This window comes from Pinus tabuliformis, chromosome 9, assembly GCF_031772625.1.
Source record: "Pinus tabuliformis cultivar Carrire ecotype Pingquan chromosome 9, CPIR1, whole genome shotgun sequence".
NCBI classification, from domain to species: Eukaryota; Viridiplantae; Streptophyta; class Pinopsida; order Pinales; family Pinaceae; genus Pinus; species Pinus tabuliformis.
This window is the reverse complement of record NC_142307.1, coordinates 2,012,067,428-2,012,080,449: the sequence shown is the minus strand read 5'-3', so window position 1 is coordinate 2,012,080,449 and position 13,022 is coordinate 2,012,067,428. Positions and strand designations below refer to the sequence as shown.

The 13,022-nt window shown below is 34.8% G+C and overlaps 1 long non-coding RNA gene across 1 annotated transcript; it reads left to right on the top strand.

The window, feature by feature from the left end:
- The first annotated feature begins 2,588 nt into the window (after nucleotides 1–2,588).
- LOC149157136 (uncharacterized) lies at nucleotides 2,589–3,576 on the top strand. The gene is made up of 4 exons (XR_016263729.1): nucleotides 2,589–2,699; nucleotides 2,929–2,978; nucleotides 3,056–3,118; nucleotides 3,221–3,576. It is a non-coding gene; the product is annotated as an uncharacterized LOC149157136 (long non-coding RNA).
- The last annotated feature ends 9,446 nt before the right edge of the window (nucleotides 3,577–13,022 follow it).

Below are 13,022 nucleotides of genomic sequence, written 5' to 3'. Positions count from 1 at the left end.
TGGAGAGAGTTACAACAAAAAATAGGAGTTGATCTTGTGGAAGAGCTACCCATGTTGACTTATCCTTTCCTTAACACAAAATATACCTCTATGTCACCATAATGCATGGATTAATGACTCTCAAAGAAAAAACATGAGGGTAGAATCAATCTCCAAAATCCAACCCCTTGCCCATGACTGACTGTAAATATGTAGATGTGGGAGGTAGTTCATTAATTCTTATCCATTTACCAATCTAGGCTTGAGATCCAAAACTGATGGGAGAATGAGCTTAAGGGATAAGATGGTGATTTCTCTAAGGTGGAATCAAATAGGATTTGAATGTTTATCCAAGGTAAATGGTTGAAACAACCTCAGGAAGCTTTTGGAAGAGGAAGCTTCGGGATTATTTTTATTTTTCCCAAATTTCTAGAATCAGCGCACCCCCAAGACTGAGCAACCTGTTGGTGATCAGCGCATGTGCAGAGAGGGTCAACTTGGTAGTCAACACTGGTCCCTAAAGGGCTAGGGTGTGTTGGGCCTTAAAAGCTTGGGAATTCAGTAGTTAAGAGTAGAAACTCAAGGATTCAGCAGAGTCATGCTTAGGGCTTTGTGTAGGGATGATGACAATATGTTGAAGGATGTGAATTGGTCCTGTTTGAAGGCCTATTGACCAGATGTGACAAAATGGCCTATAACATCTACAATATTAGAAACTTTCTCCATGTATTCTACCATTTCGTTATAGCACTTTTCTTGTTCAAAAAGTTTGGCCATATGCACATTTTATTCATGAGAAGGTGTGTGGCATTTACTTGAAAAGGAAATCTAAACCTAAGTCCTCAATGAAAATGGCATCAAGGAATGTAGAGATCCTTGTATTCAAAAGGTATAATCTTGATAGCAACAATGTGCCTTTTTACTTCCTTGAGGGTTACTAAGGTAGAAAGAAATGATCTAAATCCATATTTTTTTTGTGTTTAAAACTAGACTGAGTCAAATCAGTGAGTTATAATTTTATTTTAGTATATGAATTTAGTGTAATAGGGAACCCATGTGCTTCATACCATGTGGTATTGAGTGCTCATGTGGTGGGAAGTTGGGACATTGTGTATATTTTCTTAGCCCTCAAGTGTTAGGAAGCATCATCTCAACACCATTGTGGAGAATAAATTGGATATTGATAAATCATTCATTTTCCAAGGAAGAGAGGAAGGGTTTACAATTGAAAACATAATGCAAAGGGGTGACAATTCTTCTTCATCTTTGTATTCTAATCAATCTCTTGAGTGTGAAATTGTAGATAAACCTATGCAGAATGGATCTAGCTAGAAAAAAATGAACAAAACATGAAAGTAGGAAAAGAAGAAAGAAAAATTAGAGGGAGAATTAATGAATTCTATTCATGAATTTTTTTTTTATGAGAGAATACAATTACATGCAATATACTCTACATGGCCTAACTAATATAGTAGTGAATCTAGAGAGGTGTGAATATGCACTGAATGTATTTGACACCTCATCCTAGTTAACTGGCTATGCAATCATTTGTTAACTATCTCATGCAAATGGAGATTAGTAAAACTCATGCATGCATTTATGGGGTACACTCTTGGTGATAATAACAAGGTTTCCATGCATGAATGCAGTAATTGGTCTAACTAAAGTGAAATTAACTATATGTTATCTCCAATAGCCCCCCCGGAAGCACTACGAGGGAGAACCCAATGAATGGGTGCCAGAAAAAAGCCATGTAAGTTATCCATTTCAGAATGCATCTAAGTAAAATTGAACAGCTAGAACAAGAAAAAAGAGGGAAAACAACATGGGAACAACAAACCCCCCTTAGAAAATACAATACTAAAATTAAAATTACAACTACTAGGCTATTGTGTCCTTCACCCCAAGGTGATCTCACATAAAGTGAAACTTATGCTCAATGAAAGTATTCGTGAAGATATAGGTTATATGTTCATAAGTGGGACAATACTGCAAATCGATGATGTCATCATGTACCAATCCTTGGATTTTGTGCATATGGATCTTGATGTGGTTTTTTCATTGTCATTGCACTAGATCTATGAAAAACTTTAGTGTGCTTTCATTGTTGCACCATATGATAATCGGGTGATGAAATATGATACTAAGCTCAGTGAGCAGGTTCTGCAACCAAATGGCATGAATGGAAATGATGTTGCACCTTTGTATTAGCCTTTGTCGATGACAAAACAATCCCATATTGATTTTGGCTAGACTAAAAAATGGGGATAGAGCCCAAAGTGAGAACATACGTTGAAGTGGACTTGCAATCAATGATATCACTAGCCTAATCTAAATTAGTGTGGCCAATGAGATCCAAAGTACATCCTACTACATAATGAATTCCATAGCTGATGGGACCAGCCTGTGACTTATGGGTTAACACCAACAATAATAATTAACAACAAATGATTTAATCAACGATTATGTGATTAGTTTGGTAATCAAGGGTTAGCGTTGATATTTTGGGTGTATTGATTAATCTGTACGTTGAGAGGACAGTTGTCCTGGCCTCGGGTTTCCTTCCCGCTCTTGGACTAAACCCTAACCCTTACGTTGTTACTCCAACATTTTCACTCTGCTTTGTTTGGTGTTGAGCGCTCTGTCCGCCGGTTCTGTGGGTGACTGTAAGTGATTTGAGCCCGATGCTCTGTTCTCGCCAACTATGGTTTCCTCTGTTGGTAGGTGGTATAACTCTGCTTGTATTTTCTATCTGGTTAGCTCGGCTCTGTCATTAAGTTATTGGCTTTGTTGTGAGGGTTTCTCTGTTCTCGGTGGTCTGGTGCTCTTCTGGTGTCACTGCTTCTCCTACGTTCCTTACGCGCTCTGCTGAACTTCTTCAATGGTATTTTCAGTTATCTGTGTGATTGTTTCTTCGTTTGACTGGTTTGCAATGTATTGTGAACACAGGTTGCAGCCTCAAAGGACCCCTTCCTCTACATTCATTCAACTCCGGCAAGGTGATGACTCTTTCCTTGCTAAATGCTATCTCCACAGTTTTTCTTGTGTGCTAACAGTTGCTGCTCCTTGTGAGCAGGGTTTCTTTCAGTGGCTACGACCCAAGTATGGGTTCATTCCTCCAGCGCTGACTGTTGAACTAGTAAGTTCTCTCGGGGTTTCTTCTCCCTTACTGTCAGTCACTCATTTTTTTGTTTATCCTTCAGTTTGACGGTGCTAATGCTTTGCTATGGTCTCTGTGCAGGTTGTTGTGGCTTCTAGTCGGACTACTACTTGGCCCTTCCTCCAAACGGAACCGGTAGGGTCATTCCCTATTGCAACTTGTTTGGTTGAGGGTTTCCTTAGTCGTTTCCTTCCTTAGTGTAGTCGGTCATTAGACTAGGACCTGGGTCTCTGTTGTCTCGCTGTCCAGTTGATGGAAAATTGGCCTTCGGGCTTAGTTGTATTTGATTGCGTTGATTCTTCAATGAATTGTAATGGTTTCGGGTTATAACCCTGACCCTCGTTTCTATGTTTTACTCCCGGAGGAGGGTTTGCTCGGCCTTAGGGTCGCTGGACTTTAGAACTTGTATTTATACAGTCTATATGCAAGTCTTGATACTGAGATACATTTAAAGATGAATGAAAAAAAGATTTCGATATATATAGGGTTACCTTTCTTGCAAATGCATCGCTTTGTGACTGTATTTAGTTTATTCTCTGCTACGGCTGTTGCGTATTCTTGTATTGCTGTAGTTCGTTGAAGTGGCTGGAACTGTCTGCTCAGTCTTCGCGTTGATATGGTGTCTCTACCTGTCTTCGATTTTTAAAATTATGTCTCTGCTTGTCACTTGGTTTTTGGAACTTCGTCACTGTTTATCTGGAAGGATTTCTGGTAAAATATACAGTTTGTCTTTACGTTACAGATGATAGTAATTAGATAAAAGAAACAAGTATTGGACAGATGGATTCAAGAATGAAAAATGTCTCTCTTTGTATTACTCTTCTGTGCTGGAATGTCGAACCTTTTCCACACTGTGGTACATTTGTTTTGTAATGTTACAATACAGTTATGCAAACTATTTGCAGTTGTTTCTTCAGTTACACAGTTGATAACTATCTTGCTGTTTTAGTTTTCTCGTTCTGTGGAATACATAGATAATATATATTTTTTCTGTTGTTTTTTTTTTTTTTTTAAGTAAATAGCTGTAAAATAAATAAAAGAAAAACAAAACAACAGTGTGGCTGTAACCACCTCCACCTAACTGTGTTGTCCCTAAATACCTATTAACTGATAATGAAATAAAACAAGTTCCTAACATTGTTTTTAATTAACAAACATAAATGAAATCTAATGATGATGAACCTCTCCTCCTTAGCTGAGACCAACACTCAGTCATGGTGCCCTTAGCTGGATGCTCTTGCATCAATAGTTGATGGTTCCGTGGACATATATGAGTATGTGCTTGGGAGCTTTCTAATGTAGCTCCTACAATTATGTAGAAACCACACTTACTGCATATGAGAGATCTAGATTAGAGTGAGTGTGATATAGGAGACTCCCCACAAGTTGTTTGTACATGGTGTAATCAATCGTATCATTTCTATCCTTAAGGTGTACTCTCAATAAAAAAGGTGTAATTATTGGCGTGCAGTCAGTCATGTGAAAGCAAACTAAGAGAACTCTTGCATACTTAGATTGAGATTTTTTTATCCCTAAATCATTTTGGTTGATTTCTAGTCCAAGGAAAAAGTGTAACGGTCCCATATCTTTCATGATGAACCTGTCATGCAAAGTGTTTTTGTTGAATCAACAACTAAGGCTGAACTACTTGTGATTAGTAGATCATCTACATAGAGCACTATAATTAATGAAGAATCATATTTTCTAAGCATATAAACACTTGGATTATATTTTCATAAAAAAATGTTGAGAAAGTAAATAAGAATCCATTTTAACGTACCATTCTTTAGGTTCCTTCTTGAGGCCATAGAGAGACTTCTTGAGTCAACAAACTAAAGATGAACTCTTTGTGTACCCTTGTAGCTACTTCCTGTAAATTTCCTCTTTGATACCACTGTGAAGAAAAGTGTTATTCACATCCATGTGGTGAACCTCCCACCTTCTTTCTATTGCAATGGAAAGAGCTAACTAAATAGAGTCCATTTTGGTCATTAGAGAAAAAGTTTCATCATAATAAATGGCATTAACCTGTTGAAAGCCTTTGGCCACTAATTGTGTTTTATATCTATTCACAAGTCCATTTGTCGCTTTCCTTTTCCTGTAGACCCACTTGTATTTGACAAACCTACAATTTGAAGGAAGTGGAACCAAGTCCCAAGTTTAGTTCTTAATGAGGGTGTTGTACTCCTCATCCATCACAACTTCCCACAATGGATTCCCTATAATTTATGCATAACATTGAGGGTCAGAGGCTAAAGCCATGTAGCAATGCATGGATTTGTTGTAGAAGAAGGAGGTGGTTTTCCTACAAAGGAATCTAGGATAATTTATGCTGTCCATGTGTTGTTGCTTTTATGTGTTATTATTATGTTTTTATTTTTTGTCTTTCTATAATAATGGTATCATAGCATAGATGGCATGACATGATGCTTGTAGAGCATGTGCAAGGGAAAAGCAGAATCACAGTGGTTTGTGAGTATATAGAAGACTAGGACTTGACCAATGCTTGAATATATAAAAGATGGGCATTTATTGGTGAAAAGTGATCTCAAGCACAAGTCATGGTAGATTAGATAAAAAGAAAAGGCCAAAATGAAAATGACAATAGTTACAATCAATGGCCACAACTAATGCATTGTTACTAATGGCAATAGTCATGCTAATTTCTTCATTTTGTGGAGATTCCTAGCAATTTACTAAATGACTAAAGATTATTAGATGAGGGAAGGTGAGTCCCCACTCACTAAACTATGGTGACATGAAAGTGCCCATGATAGTGAGCTTACATAAAAAATTCCAAGAAAATGGGTATGGTACAAACAAGAGTTGAGAAAGATGAATCATACATGACTTAAGTGGTGACAAAGACCTAATGAAAAGCTGTCCGCATAATACTGTTTTGTTAAATCTATTCATTTCAATAATATTCATTTTTTATTTATTTATTGTAGATTTTGAAAATATTTGAAAATCTGATTGATGAGAGTAAAGATCAAATAATTGACTTCACTTCTTTCTATCACATTTCAAATATTCTCAAAATCTAAAGTTAAATTAAATTCAAATATACTTCTATTAATATTATAAACTTGCTACTACCCATAATATCATCCATGTGCTACCCGGTGCCCACCATCGTCAGAGATACACCATAGCCACATGTGCAGATGGAATCATCGGCCACTTCATTCAGTCATTTCGCTGTCAATCTGTAGATTTCGTTTTTAAGTAGTAGAGACAGCCAGGGCATAAGTACAGACAGCCAACACCTCTTTTCTTATGTATTTGCTCTAGAAAGATATGTCAAGTTAGAAATTAAAACTTAACAGTTAGCCATATAAACAAATTTGACCTTAAATAAGACATCTGATGTAGAATCATGTACTCACTGCTTCAGGAAATATTATAATCAGCACTGATGAAATTTCAAAGGTTCCTTATTTCTAGTATGGGTTGTGTTTATACTCATTTGACATTGAAAGGTCAAGGGTTTCCACAAGGGACCACTATCATTAATTACTTTGGATGAAACTTGTGCTTCTTGTCCTTTTGTTCCTTTAAAGTTTATATACAGCAACCTCATTCATATTGAGCTGAGCTGAATCTGATAGTGATGAACGAGGATGATTTAAAATCATCAAGTGACAGCCTTTCATGAAGGTTAAATGGCATGCTAATGTCATGTGTTGGCCCTAGTTGAAAAAGGATTCAATTCCTGTGTATTTCTGCATTTACACAGTTTTCACCAAATTTCAATTTTCCTGATTAATTTTTCAAATTTTCTGATTTTGTTTTGATGACTGCTTTTGAAAATGTAAGTTTTCACGGTTGTTCATCATGTTTTTTTATATACTGTGTGTATAAACATCTTGCTTATATACAGATTATATCCAGATATTGGCAAACTTAATGATAATTTTCTAATTAAAGGTAAATGTGGAATAATACAGTTTTGACATCAACCCTTCATGGATTCAACTGAAGTATTCATTAGCCAGAGAAGATTCTTCTTCCTCTGAAACACTTTGAATTTGATTTGAATTTCAGACTGTGTCTGAGTGCTCCGAAGTTTGTATGGCCACCACCAGACATGATTTTAAAGGTCTTAATGGTAGCAGTTCTTTGCGTGAATGGCTCGTTGTGCACATATTGTTGGGAGTCGTTGATATGCTGGTTTCGTTGATAGAAACCATTCGAAATGGACCCGGCTCCAACCGACCCACTGCATACATCATCAAATCAGCCACCAACAGACAAAGTAGTTTATTACACTGGAATGGTTCAATTCAGACTTTGCCGGCAATTTTATTTGAGATTTTGCATAAACCCAATTAGATTAGCTGCACATTAACGTTTCTTCGGAAATTGGAAACGATGAAAATTAAAGAAAAGATCATGGACCGTGTCACGTTATCAGATCACGAGGCCATCAAGGAATTGGTAATTGGATTGATTTTGTATTTTTTTGTGGGGTATAGAGTTGATTCTCATTGTTATTATTATAATATTTAGGTAGGCTTATTCCCACTATTATCACTATAATTTCTATGTAATTAGATTGATTAGAGTGATTTGTATTTCTTTGGTATAGAATTGATTCTTACCACTACTATTATAACATTTAAGTATGGGGATTCCCACTACTATCACTATAATCCCTAGGTGCTTAGGCTATAATCTTTAGGTGTCTAGGTATGTTGATTCCAATCACTACCACTATAAATCCTAAGTGCCTAGATATGTTGATTTAGACTACTACCATTATAACCCCTAAGTGCCTAGGTATGTTGATTCCAACTACTACCATTATAACACTTGTCGATTCCAACCACTATCATTATAACCCTTAGGTGTTTATGTATACTGATTCAATCCATTACCACTATATCCCTAGGTGTCTAGGTATGTCTCTTTGGCAAGGTATGTCGATTCCAACCACTATCATTATAACCTTTAGGTGTTGATGTATACTGATTCAATCCATTACCACTATATCCCTAGGTGTCTAGATATGTTTCTTTGGTAGACACTAATAAGTTCGGGGATTTTAACTCGAATTTACATCACTTATTTTTCATATTTAATAAAAAAAAAAAATATGAAAATTGATTTAATAAAAAATAATAATATAAAAATTGATGTAGAAATTATGTATACATGAAATAGAATAAATTAAATAAGGATGAAAATGAATTTAATAATAATAAATCAAATTAAATAGGGATGAAAATGAATTTAATAAAAATAATATATTAGTGAATTATATTGAAATAATTAGGTTATGTACTTAGAAAATATAATGCACATGCAATCACTCATGAGAGGATATTTTTACATTGGACTCATTGTTATAATAAAAGTAATTTTTGGAAACTATACAGAGGGCATGTAATGGTGATTGGTGAATAAATATTTGAGTAAAGTTATTTCAATTATGATAATGAATAAATAGAGTGGGAATGTTAAAAGAAATAATTTGGTATAATACAAACTACGTTCAATTTCACGAAGATGAGAGTGTTATGAGGTGTGAAGATATGGTTTAGGTTTAAAGTTTGTTTTAAGGTTTTTTTTTATTTGTGGTGGAAATTTGAGATATATATTTATAGATGAAATAGAATTTTTTTATAATGAATTAGAGATATTATATGGTAGTTATTTTAGTTATTTTAAGAGTTATTGAAATATTGGAAGTTTAATTAAAATTTTAAAGAGGATTTTAGTTCAAACGCTATGAATCAAGTTCAAGATAAAGTATTATTAAAAAGTTTTGTTTGAATCAAGAGATTGTGAAAGTGATGTTGGAAAGTTTCCCCCTTTATTGTTGATGCAATTCAATTTGTTTGTCTTGAATAATGTTTTCATCCTATGTACACCTATTATGGATAGTTTCCATTCAAGTGACATGAGGCTTCTTCCTCAAAGCCTTGTTGCATGAATCTATAAGTAGACTAGTCCAGGGTTTTAGAGCAAAGTTGGGTTTTGGAGGGTAAAATAAGAAGCAATACCGTAAAAGATAAAGGATAAGATGGGAAGGTGTTGAAATAGTCAAGAAGTAAGCCCCAAAGTCATAAATGTATACAAGTTAAGCCAAAACATGTGAGGATGGTGGTGGGATTTAATGTGTGCATGGAAAAGGTTGAAGGCCTAATGGAGAGGGATCCAGTAGGGACTTCATGGGAAAGTCCATAAAAAGTGAATCTTTGAGAATGTGGATTGAAGAAGTTTGGAAGCTTGTCTTAGGTTATTCCCCTGATTTTCATGTTTTATTAAGGGGATGGATTTGCTTCAAGATTAAAAATTTGCAAGATGCAAAGCTATTGCTAAAACATGAATGATTATTGGAACCTTCTAGATTGGTTTTCAAAACACGAAATCTAAGATTTGATCCATCTAAAGAGTCTACATATATTCAATAAGTGTGGGTTCTCCTACTTAGTATTCCTTTGGGTCTTTGGAATGTGAAGATACTGGAAGGTATAGGCAATTTGCTTGGCTAATTTGTTGCACTAGAGGAAAATTCCTTAGATAAATAAGACCTTAGAATTGTGAAAAATCTAGTTGATTTTAACCTAAGAGAAGTCTTAACTAGGGAAATAAACATTTGTTGGGATTCTTAATCCTTCTTGTAGCTTCTAAATTTTTGGGAATTGTTTAGATGTGATGTTTTTCATGATATTAGGAACTTATGGAGGGATTGCAAAGACCCTAGAATGTCAATAGGAAGCTTATGTTAGGAGGCATTCTTTAGAAGTGATCTTGGATGCAAATAAATATAAGAAAAAAGGCATTAATAAAGTCTTTCCATCACCTTTGTCTCTCAAAGTTATCAAGTCTTAGGTAGAGAACCAAATTCACTCTTAAGACATTGAAGCTATCCCAAGCAAGCTTGCTTCCCAAATGACATTTCAAATTATGTCAACAACTTAATCTCCTCACTATATTCAAACAATGGAAAATGAATTCACTACTTTTGTTCGGTGTTTAGGTACTGTTTGTACTAATGAGGTGGTATTTATAGATAGTAACCTTAGAGTTTATTCGGGACCTATCAAGTCTTCTATATTCTCAAAGAATCGTGTCAATTTCTATGTGTCTAGTTTCAATCCCGAAGTCTTGGAACCAAAGGTTTAGGGTTTGTTGATCGAGAAAAATGACCCTTTCATCATTCTAAGGGAGACCACCTGATCAAGAACTTAAAGAAATTCCTTTTCAGTTGAAATAGTGGTTCCAACTCGTTCAATTGGGTCAAGTTACTCTCTATCTCTACTAGCTTAAAGTATGACTTTCACCTACCAATAGAGAAGACACATTCGATCGACTCTTCCTGTTGATCAGGAAAGAAAATGATCCTTAAGTTGACTTTATGGCCCAACCAAACCACTTTAAAGATTGCCCCTATATGAGGGGACTTCTAGGATACTGAAAGTAGAGCTAAATGCAAAGTATAATCTAAGATGCATCTAATCCTAGACATATCTCAATTGAAGGAAGGATTAATCCTTCTCTCAATCAAGAGCAAGCTAAAAGGATGTGAAAAGAAGCATGTTGGAATTGAAAAGAGATAAAGGAAATAGACCATGGAAATAGTTCACAAGATCTAATCCTTGTTAAAGTAGATATAAACAACTAAATGCCTAATAAATAGTTACCAGACACTTAACTGTAAATAAATCCAACTCCTAATAAACATATGCATAAGAAACAAAAGATTCATGCCATAATACTGAAATAGTTATAAAAAAATGACATGTAGAAAAGCAAGACATCTATAACTTTAAACTATTAGATAGCTAGCCAACCTAAAGAAATAAAAGTTTGTTCTTATACAATTTCCAGTTTTCAAGATACATTTATGATTAATCCTGCAAGATAGCTTGATCAGAATTTTAAATGGGCTAATAGTTAACATTTAACAATAGTGCTAAAGCCAACAAATAACTCATACAACATAAATGTAATTGAAAAACTGAAAACATTTATTTCAATAATCGATGCAAACAATAGTGTCATACAATAATTACATAAATAAACTTTATTATGAAGATGAATCAAGTTACATAAACCTCAGAAGATTACAATAGTGCAAATCCCCTGTTGCCAGCAAACTCGATTCCCCGTCTGCAAAGAAAGACTCGAATCCCACTACAATAGTGCACATGAGCATTGAACTCCCTCTACAAACTGGCTATAAGCTCCTATATTATTCTACCTCTTCTCCTGGATTCAAATCCCCTTGTCATCTATCTTAGCGATGGGTATTTATACACTATGGAAATATTAACAATCCCCCTATATTACTCAACATTCAGAGCAATAAAAGTAAAATTAATCTAGTGGTTTTGCTTCTGTTAGATCGCAGACCAAATATATATTGTATCAGTTGAGAAAAATCACCCTGTTTGGTACATGCTGATGAGTTTGATTTGCTTCTGATAGGATAGAATTGCACTTTTCATGGTGAAGTCAAACCTTAGCCTTGTTGTTTCAACCACCTCTATCTATTCTTATCCAGAGTTATGCCACTTGGTGGTGTTCCTTCGAGAATATTGACTGGATATTTTTTCCATCGTCATGCATGGAAGCCTCTTTGCTAAAATAGATAATAAAATTAGTTGCAAATAAAGGATTTTATTAAAATGGAGAAAACAGGTCAAAATGCTATAATACATATAAAAATTCATTTATGTCATGAGACCCTTTTTAATTAATTAAGTGGCATTTTATTTATAATAATAATAGTGGTCGAAGCAGAAGTGGCACATGGCAAGAGCTGAGTGGTATCAGAGGTAAGCCCATCACAACTTTTTATAATAGACACAAACAAAAAACATCGATACACTGATATTAGGAGGCTGTGGAGCGAACGTGATATATTTATAGACCGGCAGATCTAACATATCGAAGCTTGGCAGATATTGGAAGTCAGGGGGGGAAGGCACATTGGCATATCAGAGATCAGAGATCATATCGAAGTATCGGCGAAGTGATATATCAGAGGTCAGAGATGTTGGAATATCGATGATGGATGTTTATTGGAGTATTGGCGGAGTGATATATCGAAGGTCAAAGCGGCATGGATATCAGAGTTTTTAAAAGCTTTCTCAGTTGAAAATCTTCGATAAGTGTTGACGTTGATGGGCGTGGGAGTAATGATGTGGCAAGTGGGTCCTCTGACGACTGCTTTATGGATTGGACTTTGAATATCGCGGATTTCAAATGCATTCCTCCGATATCAAAGCTCTGATATATTAATACAATCACCACTTAAAGCCTATGAATGATTCTTGGTCTTAAGGGCTATGTATAAAATAAAAATAAAATATTTACAATTGAAAATTAATTATTTACAAAGAAACAAAATTATAAGATAAAAGGTAAAATACATTGTATAAGGCCAAAGCAGTGAAAAATATTCAATCTTCAATTAGGCGCCTTTTACAAACCAAAAAACTAAATGAGATCAAAAAGTTATGATAGGAAGATAGGAAAGTATTGAACTCATTGAAGCAATCCAAATACTCAAATTCAAATAGTAATATGACCAATCATTCAATCAAAGGGTCCCCATAATGAGAATTAAGTGGATAATGGGGGGCTTGTGTTTTTACCACAACAATGGAGATAGACTTGGAAGATACAGTTATCTCTAGAAAAATTATGAAACTCTAAGAAAAAGAAATAAGGTTAAATCAATCAAAGTGATAGGATTCAAATTTTCAATGAAATCCCAATAACGAATAATAGAGTTTTATCATTTTGTATATCTCCAAAATTGATTATAAGAGTCATGTTTGACAACAATTATTTAATTGATAACAACTTAAACTTAAAGAAAAAAATATTATCATTGTGTTTAGTAAGAAAGATGAACTCTCGTTGT